At 40.8% G+C, this 17,238-nt stretch overlaps 1 pseudogene; it reads right to left on the bottom strand.

Annotated features, from left to right (window-relative positions):
- Window positions 1-6,952: 6,952 nt before the first annotated feature.
- LOC137774224 (tyrosine--tRNA ligase, mitochondrial pseudogene) lies at window positions 6,953-8,320 on the bottom strand (annotated as a pseudogene).
- Between the last annotated feature and the right edge of the window lie 8,918 nt (window positions 8,321-17,238).

Below are 17,238 nucleotides of genomic sequence, written 5' to 3'. Positions count from 1 at the left end.
GAAAGGCGAGGCCCAATTCCTGGGACCTGATTAGACATGATTTAGTTCTACCATCTAGCAAAGATTGCCCAAGACCCAGGGCATACCAAGGGAAGCCCAGGAGTGGCTGGCCCCCACTGCAGTCAGTAAGACAGGGAAGTAGTGCATGTAGACAATGCTAAAACAGTACTAAAACTGACTAAAAGTCAGCCTACTTTTTATTAATAGCACATGCTAGCAAATCTGAATGAAGCCAGTGATACTGAGATGCTCCTCTCTAAAAAAGTATGTTGTTAAGTTCTACGCAATTGCTGTGGTTATAATTGAATTTTTTTTAAATACTGAAGCAGAAAAATAGCATATTATTTCTACATGAAACTCATAAAATTCTCAGTTAGACATCCTGCCCCAGAACCCCTAGACGCAGCTATGTGAATTCACTTTGACAGTAAGTTTTGTGACAGTTTGAAATCCTTTGAGCTGACTTCAGGCTAAGTTTCTGTTTCTAACCCCTGCTGTACTACATCTTCCTGTGTTTAAACAGTAGCTTGGAAATAAACAATGATGGCACAGTGATTGCAGAGACAAGAAACAGAACCTGAGTAATGAATTCTGTCATTGTATGGTGTTTTAATTTGTGTTTACAATCCTTTAACTGCAAAAACCTTTATTTAAAGTCCCTACAATCAATCACACTATCTTGAAGAAACAAATACATGGGTAGTTGCGTTTGGGGAGATTCATTATAAAATGGAATTTTTATAATCTCTGCCAAATTTATCCTCATGTTTAAGATTTTGCATAACTATTTTTGTATACGTTGCTTAATGTGAAACATTTTGAAATTAAAATGAATAAAACATGTTCTCTGATCAACTGTGAGTGAAACTGATTTTAAAAATCTAGCTATCTTCTTTTTTTAAGGAATGTGTTAAGATTAATTTTGATGAGGTTATCAACAAGTTGGCAGAAATGAAGCCTCAAAAGCCAACTGTAATGTTATTATTCATTACTATGAGTGAACAATATGATGGCTTACATCTTCCCCTTTGTTCAAAGAATACATTAATATAATTAAAAGTTTTAAACCATTACTCTGTGTTTCTTTTCTGACCATTATTATTATGAGTATTATTACTGATCATAATTTTATCTAATAAAGAAGGGTAGTGTTCAAATAGCATGAACTCTGGGTCATGACTATGCCAGAGTTTTCCCATTTTGAAGTGCCATGTTCCACCTTTACCCCAAACTAGATTCCCATGACTTCTCAGATGTAGGTGGCAGGTTTTCACCTGTCCTGCATGTGGACTGGATTTAGTGCCAGCTTATTATCTACAGTAGAATTCGCTGCAATGTGAAATTTTCTCAGAGATCTGGAGACTTGGAGAGCAGTTTACTCCTCAGTTGATTCCACAGCACTTTGCTCACAAATATATATGTCATGAATAAATGTTTGCGTGACCATCTCCCCCAGCAGACATGAGCTCTTATAACAAAGGGAACGTGCATTAATTATACTATTTCTATGACATTTCAGGTACCTAATAAACTCCACTGAATGAGTAGACACATGAATGGATCGATGGACAGAAGGATGGATGGATGGAGGGATGGATGGATGGATGGATGGATGGAAGGATGGATGGAAGGAAGGATGGATGGATGGATGGATGGATGGATGGATGGATGGATGGATGGATGGAAGGATGGATGGAAGGAAGGAAGGATGGATGGATGGATGGATGGATGGATGGATGGATGGATGGATGGAAGGATGGAAGGATGGAAGGATGGAAGGATGGATGGATGGATGGAAGGATGGATGGATGGATGGATGGATGGAAGGATGGATGGATGGATGGATAGATGAGTACTATCTCATTGAAGAACAACACTTTGCAAATATATGAGATTTACATTCCTACTAAATTAAACAGATACTTCTGAAAGGAGTGATACTTTTTCTTTAAGAGCATACGCTAACCCTAATATCATTGATATCACTTTAAAACTACACCTCACTTGTGTTAAGTATCAGTAAATCTGAACAAATTCTTTGAAATCCTTAAAAGCCCATAGCCAATCAATGATATGGCAGCCTAACATAGCGCAGAGTTTCTCAGACTTCAACTTTATTGCATACTACTTCATCTTTTTGCCCAAACTATTTTATGTGATTATTTAGTAAATATTTTTGTTTAGTTCTGGTTTTTGCTTTTTTAAAACTTATCTTAATACCTTAATTCTGTTATAAGAAATAATACCTATGTATATTTCAGCTTTATGTGCCTCTTATGTTATTTTTCTAATGCACTCTTAAATAAGCACATAAATATTGAAACATATCCCGTCCATCTTAGAACTAAGATCTAGATACCAGCACAGCAGAATGAACATAGGCTTTGGGATAAGATGAATGGGTGTTCAAGACATAGCTTTGCCATTTCCAAGGTAACTTAATGTCATTAAAAGGTAATTCCTCACATACATACGGAGTAAGGAAACTAACCTCACAGAATTGTGACGATTAAATGAAAAACATATGCAGATCTCCCAGTAGGAGCCTTCCATAAATTATGTAGGTGCTCAGTCAGCTGCTACAATGGTGTTGATGGTTTCACTTTTTAAACAAACCCTATTCTTTCTTTCTGCACTTCTCACTCTCTCTAAAAATCTGTTGACCATTCTTATTCTAAATACAGCCTCATAGAACCAACATGCCCAATTTTACGCAAAACAAGCATCAGTCATAGCAACTGCATCGAATAAAAATAAATATGAACAATATAAAAATAAATATGGACAGCTCTCAGGGAGCAAGAGTGGAGAATGGAGAATTCTCCTCCAGACACCGCTTCCACGTTTCTCTGCCACCTCGGAAACAGCCTGTGGCCCTCCAGACCTTGGGCTCTTTATCTAATAAAACTGAGGGAGTGAATTCTTTTTCCATGTAAAACATTAGTTGGTGAAATGTTCACTGATACACCATCCCTTTGCTTTCTTGGTTTGCCTTTTTCTTACTCTCATTGTGAGAGCATATGTAGAGCGAACGCGACTATGAAAGTGAAAAGATCTTGTACTGGGGTTTCAGGAAAGGATTTTTCAAGTTCAAACAAGTTTTAACTGAAGGTCTCTTAACCCTTCTGCTATTGAACCATCAGCCCAAGCTCTTATCAGGTGTCTGATCCACCCCCCCACACCCACACCTTTCACCCAAATGACACCAACTTGCTTTTATTTATTCTTATCGTGTTGGGGGACTTGCACTCTCAGAGAGAAAATAGATTAAAAACAAGAGCAGAAATCAATAGCTGGAATCTGAACAGTGAACAGAAATTTTAGTTTACATTTTTTTTTTCCCTGAGAGAGAAAAGTGCTTCGAGTTTTGATTGTATAGTACTGGCCTCCAAAGCATTTAATTAAGATGTCTGAGGCAGATAGTAACAAATATGAAGGACTTGGTTCCTCAAATGATCACCCTGCAGACATCCCAGAAACAAACAAGCACCAGGGCAAGAATACATGTTTCTCCTTCTGCCCATTCATCCTTTGGACTTAGCAAGCTGGTCATACATGTGCACTCGGAGGTCAGCCTGATTGTGGGTAGAAGAACAAAGAATCTGCCTTCAGGCAGACCTGGGTTCCAATTCTAGATCTGCCATTATCAAAGGTAGATCTGCAAGTAACTTAAGTTCTCTGACTCTCAGTTTCCATTTTATAAAAATGGGGATTATGCAAGGTTTTGTGGAAACTGATTAACAAACTGTTCTGATTATTTATTACTGTATAATGCGCCACTCCAGAATTTCATGATATATCAATGACCATGTTATTTTGCTTATGAACTTTGTGGCTCAGGAATTTGGACAGGGAATAGCCAATGTGGCTTGTCTGCACTGTTCTGCCTGGAGACTCGGCTGGGGAGACTCAAATGGCTGGGGCTGACTTGAGCAGATGAGGCCTGGGATTACCTAAGACTTGTTCCCTTGCATGTTTGGTGCCTGAGCTGAGATGATATGGATGGCTGGGGCTCACCGGATCTCTCTCGGTGTAGCACTAGGGCCTCTCCAAGTGATTTCTCCAAAAGGCCTTATCACCATGGCGACCTTAGGATGGTCAGATTTCCCACACGGCAGCTCAGAATTCCAACAGCAAGTGTTCCAGCAAACAAGGTGGAAGCTGGATGGTCTTTTAGGACCTAGCCTTGGAAATCACGCAGTGTTATTTTCACTGAGCTCTGTGGGTCGGAACGTGCCCTGCTCTCTCAGGCTCAAGGGGAGGACACATAGGTAGTGTACTTAAAACATGCTATATTTAAAAGCATCAGCCTCACACCTGTAATATTAATCTCCAGAAATAAATGGTGCAAAAGCATTTGGACTTCCACATGCAAAAAACAAAAACAAAACAAAACTTTGACCTAATTCTCTTATTTTATAAGAAAATTAACTCAAAATGGATCACCAACTTAAATGTAGAAAGTAAAACTACAAGGATTTTAGAAAAGTAAACCTAGGAGGAGAAATCTTTGGGATCTAGCTGTAGATTAGAGTTCTTAGTCTTGAGAAAGTCAATAGAAGAAAAAATTGATAAATTAGACTTCATCAAAATTAAAATCTTTGCTCTGTGAAAGACACTTTAAGAAGTTGAAAAGACAAGCTACAGGTGAGTAAAATTATTTGCAATCCACATATCTGATAAAGAACTAGTGTCTAGATCACATAAATAATTCACAAAATTCAACAGTACAAAGCAATTAGGACATGGGCCAACAATATGAGAAGATGTTTCACGAAGGAAGACATACGGGTGGCAAATAAGCACATAAAAGATGTCCAACATCAATGTTCATTGGAGAATTAAAGTAAAGCCACAAAGAGATATCATTGCATACCTATGAGTGGGGTTAAAATAAAAAATAATGACAACACCAAATCCTGGTGACGATGTAGAGAAATTGGGTCACTCATACGTTACTGGTAAAAATATAAAATGGTGTGGCCACTTTAGAAAAGTTTGGCAGTTTGTTAAATAACTAAACATACAACTATCATATAACTGAGCAATTTAACTCCTAGACATTTTATTCCAGAAAAATGAAGATACTTGTTCACATCGAAAAATGAACAAGAATGTATAGATTTACTCATCATAAGCCCCAAACTGGAAATAACACAGATGACTTTCAACAGCCAAAAACCTCCTTTTGTTGGCCCTTAGGATGAGTGAAGTTTTGAAATGTAGAGATGATCTCTGACATTTCTAATGGATACCTGCATGTTCTTACTATGTAAATAAAATTGCTGGTATGAAGTGACATTAAAGTTTGTCAGTAAATGATTTCTTCCTAACTTTACTCCCAGAAGGAAGTTTAGATAAGCTATAGCTTTTTAACATATAAATCTACTTTGGAACATAGCAATACAGCTTATACTGTATGAAAGTCTTATGACTTTTTTCCTTTTAGATTTTTGTAATTGACTGAAGTATTATTACATGCCCATTTTTGCATATGAAGATAAATGACTTGCTCCAAGTAACGCAGGTAGTAAATGGCTAGAATTTGAACTGTTAAAGCCATGCTTTACTGCCTGTAAGATTCTTCTAGAACAAATCTGATTGTAGACTATTTTGTGTGTATGTTTGTGTTTTACTTGATCCTCAGGGGAAATAAGGGTGTTAATACTTTGATTTTTCAGATGTTGGAAATAATTCTGGAGAATCAACTTGCCTGATGAATGCAGAGCTTAATTGAACTGTCTTGATTCCAAATCCTTTAAATTTGACCTGAAAACTTCCCTTACTGGAATATCTTTTGGTATTCTCATATGGTTGCATATTTAGTATAATATTTGCCTCTATTTCATTTTGTTGGTTACTTAACTTTTTGGTTCATCTCAAGTTGCAATCTGATTGGGGACAGAAGCTGGAACTTGTACATTTATCAACTTTTAAATCAGTTTTAAGACATTGCTACCTTTTTACTGAGTATAAAAACAAGGCTGAGTAAATTTAATTATATGGAAACACAGGCAAGGGACTGGAAAATTGATTAGAAACTTTCCGAAAAGTCAAGTACTGATTTTTCTTTTCCTTGAAAAGAAACTATTTCGGGGACTTCCCTGGTGGCGCAGTGGTTAAGAATCCGCCTGCCAATGCAGGGGACACGGGTTCGAGCCCTGGTCCAGGAAGATCCCACATGCCGTGCACCACAGCTACTGAGCCTGCGCTCTAGAGCCCACGAGCCACAATTACTGAGCCCACGTGCCATGACTACTGAAGCTGGCGCGCCTAGAGCCCGTGCTCCGCAACAAGAGAAGCCACCACAATGAGAAGCCCGTGCACCGCAACAAAGAGTAGTCCCCACTCACCGCAACTAGAGAAAGCCAGCCCGCAGCAAGGAAGACCCAAAACAGCCAAGAAAGAAAGAAAGAAAGAAAGAAAGAAAAGAAAGAAAGAAAGAAAGAAAGAAAGAAAGAAAGAAAGAAAGAAAACTATTTCAACTGCAATTTCTAATGCCAACGATGGCTTCCTCTAACTTTTCTCCTTTTTTACAGAGAACTGTATTTGCTTCCCAAACAACAAAAAAATCCAGTGAGATACACACCTGATATAAAAGTATCCACAAGTCCTTATAGTACCCCTTTTTCAGTGTTCCTACTCATCGCCAAAAGAGCAAGGACAGGATAGGAAAGACAGCATTTAGTTTTTCATGAAGTGTAATTATTAAAAGAGATTAATCCTGGAAATTATGCTTTTCTATGGTAGGCCTTAATGTTTATGGATCAGGAAATAAAAGAGCCCACTACTCCACAAACATAACCAACCTATATAAATAATGAAATTACTCACACTGTGAGGCCGAGAGCATACTCCATTCTCTGTTTTGGATTTGCAAAAGTGAAGGTATAAGTTCGTGTGTCTTGGGAATGAATGATGCATAAGTTTGAACCATCAGAAGGGTTTTTCATCATAGCTGAAGCCATTTTATCATGTAGAAATTCCTTTTTCCTATTTTACGTAACGAAAGGCCATTCTTAAGAATACGTGGTCCGACAACTAACACACTCTCAGGATTTGTTACTTGTCTGTGATTTATACTGACTCTGCCTTCTGTGATCACCTGATACCCTCAGGGACCATCTGGAATGGCATTTACTTTGCAGCAAATCTAGGATGCTTGTTCCAGGGTCAAGAACTAATTCAGAAACGAAGCTTCTTTCAACAACTCTTATAACCCTCGATCGCACATGACCTCCAGTGCATCTATGCTGCTAAAGGGTTTGTGTGCACCTTTTAGCAGAGTCCAGCCCTTCTCGTTCCTCAACGAGCTTTGTGACTTATGCAGCAAGTCGTTTTTGAGGACCCCGCTTTTCTGGCTCTTTGACATGTAGCTGCATTATGTGGTCAATCTCTGCAAGGGGCAGAAAAGTGAAGAGCTTCAGGGACCTTTCTACCCAATCATCTTGCTGCCTGACAAAAAATCGATACCATGAGCCAAACAGCGTTGCCAGCAGACTTTCCCAGTTTTGCTCCAGCTGTAATTAGAGGAACAGAGATTCCAAATATAATACATCTTCTCCAGTCAACTTGTGGATGAACTCAGATTCGGACATGATATTGTTTAGTTGATCAGATCCATCCAGCTGGACCCGGCATCCATAACGATGGAACATGTAGTAGAAATCAGAGGCCTGGAGCACCTGGTATTAAAACTCGGCCGAACTCCTGCCTTCGAGGCTCTTGAGGTTCAGCCGCGCGCCCATGCGGAAGTGGCCGACCAATGCCGCTAGGAAGTCCACCAGGGGCTGCTTCCGGTACCAGGCGGGGCTGTGCAGCACCATGAAGCTGCCCCAGGTCTGCCCATTAATGACCAGCCGCTGGGGATGAGCCTCTAGTCCTCGGAGCAGGCGCGCGCGCCGCTTCACACAGGCTCCGCGTCCAGCGCCTAGTGCTCTGCGGTGCCGCAGCTTTGGTCTCGCGGGGGCGCCATGGCTCCGCCCACCAGCGTGGTCACGTGGGTGCGCGCTCGCTGGAAGGGAGGCCCCAAAGCGCCAGCAGGTGCCCTACAGGAAGCCAGTCCGCCGCGGGGTCGAAGCCGCCGTGGGTGGCCTGGGGAAAAACTGCTTGCCAGGCCGCGGTCAAAAAGCTGGGGGAGCTCTGTCTTCGTTTCTCTCTCTGGGGAGAATTCCTTGAACCGACCCCGAGCCTTCTGCAACCGCCAGCAACCCCTGGGCGCCCAAGTGGGCTTTACACAGCCCCGGGGCAAGACCCCTGACCGGCCTGGGCTCCCAAGCCACCGGCCCCAGGAAATGCACCGCAACAGGGGCATCGCCATCCTGGCCGCAGCAGGAAGGAAATGCTGCCTCATGTGGGTTTATTCTTTGTTTTTTCTGTTTGTTAATTTTTATCTTATATTGGAGTATAGTTGATGTACAACGTTGTGTTAGTTTCAGGTGTACAGCAGAGTGATTCAGTTATGCATATATATTTATGTTCTTTTTCAAATTTTTTTCCTATTTAGGTTATTACAAGATACTGAGTATAGTTTCCTGTGCCATACAGTAGGTCCTTGTTGATTATTTTACATATCGTAGTGTGTGTATGTTAATCCCAAACTCCTGATTTATCCCTCCCCCCAGCATCATGTGGTTTTGATGAGAAATAAGATCACATGTGTAGAGACTCTTGGCAAATTGGCGAATGCTACCCCAATTTTATTTTGAGGTCTGACTAAAGATTGTACACTTCGCCCAGAAGTAGCATTTTATGTACAGAATTGTTATTTTTCTGTAAAATATTCATGTAGAAGATGTGATTTGAAAACTTTAAAAAGTTCTGTGGTGAAACGATAATCTCATTTTCTCTAGTTGGAGAAAAATGTCTTATGGGTGTTCCCTATAAGAGAAGCAATATGTTTCATTGGAGCAGTTGGCTGAGATGGAAGAAAGGCGAGCATAATAAAAGGTGTCTATAAAATCAGTCAAGTAAAACATTAAGTGCTGGAAAAAGAGCTCAGTGTTTTAATTGTCTTTCAGGAGTTTGTTCTGGGTGTGCAGGCAAAATGATAACGGCAAATTTCAAAGGCAGCCTCTCTGAACGACTTCCTCTGAAATCCTACAGAACTGGTAGCATTCTGATAGTCTCTAGGTGAGAAATGAGGACACAGAGCAGGTGGTTGAATGTTATTATGACTTGGAGATAAGCATATGCCTTGGCAACTCTAAACAAGAACCAATGAGTCTGCTGTCAACTTCAGGAAGGAGGCAGCCCTTTGAAATGCCTGCAGCGCAAGTGACCCATGCTTTCCCAATGATTCAGCAGGTTAATAATTAATAACATCTGAGTCTTGTGCAAATGATTGCACAAGAGCACTGCATCCCACTATGAATTCTTCACCCCTGATACACTCGGGCCGAGTGTTTTGTTACCAAATACTCTCTGCAATCATTCTTAGCCATTAATCTAAAGTTTCTGTGTTTGTAGAACTGCTGTGAACGGACCAATTTGTCATTGACAAATATTTGGTTACCTTCGGTTGATGAGAGAAGTTGGAAATGGATCAGAACTCCAGGTCTTGCCACGTCCTCACTACCAGGTAACGCTTCACAATAAAAGTGGGTCTCAGACTGAATTCTGCTACGTGTACAAATATTTGTCAGCAAATCAGCATTGGCTTCCTCTGTGGGAAGGCAAAGACTTTGCTCTCAGTCCTTTCATATATTCTGAAAGTATTTTGCAGGAAATGGTCACTCCAGGAAAATGTGACCATTTTCTAGCAGTGGAATTCAGTTAATCTGAGATCAGGGGTCAGACTCTCCCCAAAGTGGCTGAACACAGGATACTGGGTGAGGTCCAGGGCACCACTCCTTTAAGCCAATCTCCATATCCTGAGCACCAATTATTTCACCAATGAAAATTCACTTCTGATCTTCTTTTTGTCAATTGACAAACCCTCTGGAGTTAATCAGAGATAAAGATGGCTTGGGAATTCCCTGGCCATCCAGTGGTTAGGACTCTGTGCTTCCATTGCTGGGGGCCTGGGAACTAAGATCCCACAAGCCATGTGGTGCAGCAAAAAAAAAAAAAAAAAAGATGGCTTAAATAATGGCAGAAGCTGCTTAGGGGGTACAGTCTTTTGATAAGGGCTTCCTAAAAGCTACCATTACCCTCCAAATACTTATCTTTAACTAGGGTACAAAATGTTTACCAGAAAATCTCAAATAGTCATTGAATCTAATTAGCACACATGCATGTTTTATGCTCTGAGCTGTGTAATAGCATGAATTTGAAGTACAAATTAAATGTAGCTCTTAAAATGGTTACTAATCATTTCTCTGACACCAGCTAAATAAATCCACCTTAGGATACTTATATTTTTTAAGTCATTGAACCTGTACTGTTAAGTGATTTTGTACTTTTGTGAAATGAACAGTTAGAACAGTTTGTTGTAATTAAAGTAATAACTTTTGTTTGATTAAGTTTCCAACTTTCAAGTCTTGCAATGTATTTTAGTTAGTAACTATTCAGTTGAGTGATTTTGAAGATTGGAAAATAATGTCAAAATGAGAGGGAAGTTGTCCAGCATTTCTTAGGAAGCAAGTACAGTCAGCCCTCTGTATCCACACGTTCCAAATCTACAGATTTCAACCAACCACAGATGAAAGAGACTTGAAAAAAAATTCCTGAAAGTTCTAAAAAGCAAAACTTGATTTTCCTGAGCTGTGGACAACTATTTACCTAGCATTTACATTGTATTTACAGCCATTTACATAGCATTTACATCATATTAGGTATTATAAGTAATCTAAATATGATTTAAAGTATAAGGGATGATGTGCACAGGTTATAAGCAAATATTAAGCCATATTATATAAGGGACTTGAGCATCTGAGGATTTTGTATCTGAGGGGGTCCCGGAACCAATCCCCTGTGGATACCAAAGACAACTGTATTGTTAGACAAAAAGATTTAAAGCTGTTTTGTTTTAATTTTACCTTCTCAAAAACTTAAGAATTAGAGATGGATGTTTTACTAGGATAAAACTGATTAACATAATTGTCAAACACATAAATCCTTTCCCCTGGGTGAAATCTATCCTCATTTGTACCATTTTTACTTTGGGAAGCATTTTTCAGCATTTTAAGAGGAAGTTTATGCTGGTGTTTAGATCCCTTGACAAGCATTCCTGGCCTCATTGGGTCATCAGGCATTGAGGGCACCACAGATTTTATTCCCCAAATTCACAATCTGCAGACTCTCAGTTCTTGAATATTATATATTATGGAGTTTATTCAATGAATCATCCTCTCATTCACAGGTATTTATTAAGCAACAAATATGGATCAGGCACAGGAAGCTAAAGCTATGAGAAACACAGTCCCTGCCTCAAGAATGTCACAGTCTAGTGGGGAGACCGGGAGGTAGCTGGTGTGATGGCAGTAGATGACAAAGTTGCTGAGAGCCTGGGCTCTGCAGCCCTCTTGCTGGGCTGGAATTCTGGCTCTGTCATGACCTAACCTCCCTGGGGTTCAGTATCCCCACCTGTAAACTGGGTATGATAATAGTATCACCTGCATAGGGCTGTTGTCAGGACTAAAGGCAGTTATTCATGTTAAAAACTCAGAACAGGATCTGTCACATAATAATGAATGTGTGGACAACACGTGTTGGCTACAGTTATTATTAAGTGTAGGGTACTTGGGGATCTGCTTCCGCAAGAGTCCCTTTGGTTCGTCCAAGTCAATTCAGACACCAATTCCCTCCAAACTGAACTCATTACCTTTCTTTTTTTTTTTTTTTTTTTTTTAATGTTTTTCCTGTGATGGGAACTTTTTTTTTTTTTTAAACTTATTTATTTATTTTTGGCTGCGTTGGGTCTTCGTTTCTATGCGAGGGCTTCCTCTAGCTGCGGCAAGCGGGGGCCACTCTTCATCGCGGTGCGCGGGCCTCTCACTATCGCGGCCTCTCCTATTGCAGAGCACAGGCTCCAGACGCGCAGGCTCAGCAGCTGTGGCTCACGGGCCCAGGTGCTCCGCGGCATATGGGATCTTCCCAGACCAGGGCTCGAACCCGTGTCCCCTGCATTGGCAGGCAGATTCTCAACCACTGCGCCACCAGGGAAGCCCCTCATTACCTTTCTTATCTAGGATTTCCCTTCATCCCTGGTCATGACTCTGGTAAGAGTTGTTATTTCACACTTCTTTTCCTCACAGAGTCTTATGCCCTCAGATGTATCTTTCAGACTTCCCAGTCACTGATTTGAAAATCTTATATGATTATCTCTGATCATCTCCCTCCCCTGATCAAAATCTCCTTCAATGTCTGTCATCATCTTGAGTGTAAAATACAGACTCTTCAGTCTGACATGAAAAACAGGGCCTCCCAGAGCTCAAGTTATCCTGGGTCCCTCTTGGGTTTTGAGATGCCTTATTCATGTGTAAAAATGGAGAACTGCTAAAATCAGATCTCAAAATTTTGGTTCATTTACGTGTTTGCGACATATAGTAAACAAATACAAATGAATATCTATTTACTTATGACAACAAATGCATAAACATACAGTTGTGAAATTCGCAAGATAATTGGAAAAACCTTCCAGATCTTAATTGATAGTTGATGTGGTTCATATTTGGTACACAGGTTGGCGGCCATTGGTGACTGGAGCACCGTCCGCTTTCCATATGATCGGTGAACGTCTTTGTATTTAGTTAGAAATGATTTTTGACTGGAACTAATGAGTTGCGCAGTATCAGCTCATTACGTCCCTTGATTCTGCCATCTGGATTGGACTCACCTTGCTGAATCTATTCCCTCTGCGTTTGCTGGGGCTGGAACATCCAAGATAGCTTCGTTACTCACATGTTTGGTGCTTCAGCCGGGGGGCTGGGGTATCTGGTGGCTGACCAGCTGTCTCCTTCTCCATGTGGTTTCATGTGGCTAGCTTGGGCTCCCTCACAGCACGAAGATCTCAGGGCATGTAGACTTCTTACCTGGTAACTGGTTTCTGACAGAGGAAGTCACGCTTTGAGACTAGTCCTAGAACCGGCGCTGTGTCATTTCCATCATAGTCTGTTGGTGAAAGTAAGTTACAAAGCCAGCCCGTTCAAGGAGAGGGGAAAATAGAAAATAGATCCCATCCCACCTCTGGATGCGGGAAGCAACGTGTGAGTGCGGTGAGGGGAGGAAGGGATCGCAGCCGTCTTTGAGGACTTTCTACCCCAGGTAACGTCCGCATGGAGATAGTTACTGTACTGATTCAGTGGGTCTACTCTGATACTTCTGGCTTCCCTCTCACTGTTGAAAGTTTATTGCATCTCCTCTGTTTCAGCCTCCCCTAACCATGTTCAAAGGTAGGAAACAGAAGTAGTGAGGGGCACAGTGGCTTTCCTTGGTCGCTTCTTTCTAACCACGTAGAGAAAAAAATCTTTCTCACAAGCCCCGATCAGATTTCTTCTTATATTTCTTTGTGCAGAATTGGATCGTATATCTACCCTTAAAAGGATGGGTCCTTTCCCTAAGATGTAGTTAAATTTACATCCTAAACAAAATTGGACTTCTGAGAGCAGTATGGAAAGGGGAGAATAGATTTTGTGCAAGCAAGTAACGATGCTGGCCATGTTCTGTAACTGCATATATAACCAAAATTGTAGAACAATTATATAATTGTATATAATTTCAGATAACACTGAAATATCCAAATTAGATATTTACCATCTACTGTCCGCATAACAAACCCCATGCTAGTATTTGACCATGAGAACCCTTTGCCTCTAGTGGGAGAAACTACATAGACATGAGGCAAAGAGCGTGAATTCAGGGAGGGGTGCAGAATTGGGGCCAAAACATTCCATCTAAAATCCCCTCAAATTTATACTCCAGGCATTCTGAAACCTTTGCATTTCCTTACCCACTCCAAGCTCGCACGTCTTGTCTTTAAACTGCTGATCTGTGTACCTGTAGCATCCTTCCTCATGCCTTCACCTGACCATCCTTCAAGATTCAGCTCAAAAGGCATTTCTTCCCCTGGGCCTTCTCTTATTCTCAGGCTGGGTTAATGGCCTCTGTTGCCTGCCTTCTCCCGTGGTACTCTGAGCTCATCACTACTGTGATAATTGTATTATCAGATTTGTTAATATTATTTGTTTACTTATATATGTTTCACATTAGATCATAAGGACAGCCTAATGCCCTGCAATTAAGGCTAGGAGTACATTTTCTGAGTCCTCATATCTTCAGCACTTAAAGAGTATTTGGGTCACAGTAGAGAATCAAATGCTGGTTGACTAAATAAATGGCTGGGCAGTAGCTTGACATTCTATCCTGAAGGCAATGGGAAGCCACTGGATAATTTTAAATGTGATTGTTATTTTTGTATTTTTGGAGGGGAACATTTTGGTAGCAGTGAAGGATGTAGTAGAAGGGGTGAGACTAGAGAGGCAAGAAGATCAGGAAACTGACGTAAGACTATATGAAATAACAGGAGCTAGAACTAAAATAATGTCAGTGTTGAGGATGAGAACAGAGCAGACTCAAGCGATATTTAGAGAGTAAAGAGATAGATCCTAATTCCCAGTTAGTTCTGGAGGGTAAAATAGAGGCAAACTCTTAGCTGATTTTTATGTTTCTGCCTTGGGTTACCCATTGAAGATAGAGCCTTTTCTTGATGTCAGGAATGTACCAAGGGGCGGGTATTCTGGAATCCAATTTTAGAATAATGAGCATGTGGTACCAGTGGAACACCCATGAAGAGAGTTGAGTAGGCAGTTGGAATAATGGTAGCTTAGGTGAGAAATCAGAGCTTGATAATTAGATTTGGAAATGATCATAGATTAGTGAAGCCATAGAAATAGCTGTGTTCCCCAGGAGGAATGAGAGAAGGGGCAGAGAACAAACTTGGTAAGAACTAGCACTGACCAATGAGTGGAAGAAAACAAACCCGTAAAGATACTGAGAAGGAACATCTGGATAAGCATGTAGGAAATGGGGTGGGCTGGTTTGCTAGGGCTGCCATTGCAAAATACCACAGACTCGGTGGCTTAAGCAACAGAAATCTACTTCTCACAGTTCTAGAGGCTGGAAGTCTAAAGTCAGGGTATTGGCAGGTTTGGTTTCTCCGGAGGCCTCTCTTCTTGGTTTGTAGGTGGCCTCCTTCTTGCTGTGAGTTCACATGGCTTTTTCTCTGTGTATTCACAGCAGCATCCCTGGTGTCTCTTCCTCTCCTTATAAGGACGTTAGTCACATTGGGTCAGGGTCCTACCGTCAAATATAGTCATGTTGGGTAGGGCTTCAACCTGTGCATGTTGGGGGATACAGTTCAGTCCATACCATGGGGATACAATAGCAACATGGCAGTCAAAGGAAGGAGGTGACATGCTAGTATCCAAGGCACTAGACAAGGAAGCTTCCTATTGAAATGTGCCCATGAGTTTTGCTGGTTGCAGACAAGGTGTGAGCTAAACAAAAGGACTTTCCACTGGACAAGGGGCTGCAGTGGCTGATTAATGAGTAAGAGATGAGGAAGCAACAGCAAAGGGTGGTCTGATCATTCCAGAGTCATCTCAAAGTACTAGGGTGACCAGGCCCATCAGCCACCTGATCAGTTTATCATAGAGTGGAGACTCTGGAGCTGGACAGGCCTCATTCACACCCTGGCTCTGGTCCTTACTAGCCCTGTGACCTTGGCCAAATACTTAATCTCTCTAAACCTCAGTTTCTTAGGTGAAGAGTAACGTAGTATTGTGAGGACGAGGACGTGCTCCAAAATGTTAAGGGATTATCTTTGGGTGATAGGGTTAAGGATCCTTTTTATTTTCTGCCTTTGGCTTATCTGTATTTCAGATTTTTTCTACCTAAAGTTAACATACATTACTTTTGTAATTTAAAAAAGTTATCTTTTCTCCAAAGGAAACTATTCATGCTTTCTGTAAACGTGTGGCAGTTTCTATGAATATCTGTGATGAATTGCAAACAAGGAAATGGATTAGAGAGGGACTCTCATTTTTCCCTCTAGTGAAGACAAGAAACATACGTTGAGTACTGCAGGGCACAGAATGGGGTTCACAGTTGAGAAAACAATCTGTGCTTTCAAGGACTTTACAATTAGTGGGGTAGAATTCCCCCAAATAAATGAGTAACGATAATGCACTCCATGCCAGAACAGGACAAACATTAAAAAATAGGTTAAATAAACTAAATGCTTCTGGGGTTCTCCCTGGGGGAGGAGGGATGACATTAGGCTGGAGGAATCACAAAATGTTTCCTGGAAGAGGTAGCATCCCGGATGACCTGAAAGGTGGGGGGCGTTCCCTCGCAAGTTCACTGTTGTCTCAGTGCTATTGGTCTGCTTCACAATGGAAGGAAAATTGGCCCAGAGATAAGAGATGAGGATGCAGAACGACCAGTTCACATGGAGAGGAATCTCCCTGTCCACTGCTTTAGTTGCCAGTAACCTCAACAGCCATATGTCAGAAAGCACAGGGGAGTCAAAAGTTCTTGCCTCATCACAACCGGGAGATGCAGGGCTTACAGTAACCACATTTTGATCCAGTCCAGTTGTTTTCTGTGTGTTTGTTCAGAGTTTGTAAAACTGGAAAAACGAAGATATTCCAGCTGTTTAACTTTCATTCCAGTTGGTTTTTATTGTTTTACAATTTGATGAGAACTTAAAAATTACCTTCCTTGTTTTTCAAACCCTGAGTCACACTTTTATCTTTTTGTTTCCATCTGCAAAAGGCCCAGTTTTTGTGATTGTATCTTAACTGCCTATGTGAATACACAGAAAATTATATTAAGTTAAATATACAACTATATGTGAAGACCATGGCTTAAGGGTATCAGACTGCTCTTTCAGTGAGAATTCCTAAAGGAAGTTCATATTGACAAATTTGTAAGATTGTCAAATTGCAGTATACACGAGTTTACGTGTCTCTGATTGCACTTCAATGCTTTTTGAAAGATGAGTTTGCACTTGGCAATGCCAAAGTCAGACTCTCAGTTTCACAGGAGATTGAGGATGAAATTGGAAATATCAAAGGCAAACAAAATTAAAATCAACATTAGTCATATATGATGACAGAGACCACCAGTTAAATATTCCACCCTGGAATCAAATACCTCAAACCTGGCCTCTAACAATGTAAAATATCTGTTCTTTGCAATAAATATAGAATAGAAGGCCTTTGGAATCAATTGGGCATTTATTTGCCTCAGTGTTTCTGGGAGTAAGGAAGTGTATGTATACTGTCCAGAGGAACT

Source organism: Eschrichtius robustus, chromosome 12 (genome assembly GCF_028021215.1).
Source record: "Eschrichtius robustus isolate mEscRob2 chromosome 12, mEscRob2.pri, whole genome shotgun sequence".
NCBI classification, from domain to species: Eukaryota; Metazoa; Chordata; class Mammalia; order Artiodactyla; family Eschrichtiidae; genus Eschrichtius; species Eschrichtius robustus.
The sequence above is the reverse complement of the archived record's forward strand: the minus strand, read 5'-3'. Positions and strand labels throughout refer to the sequence as shown.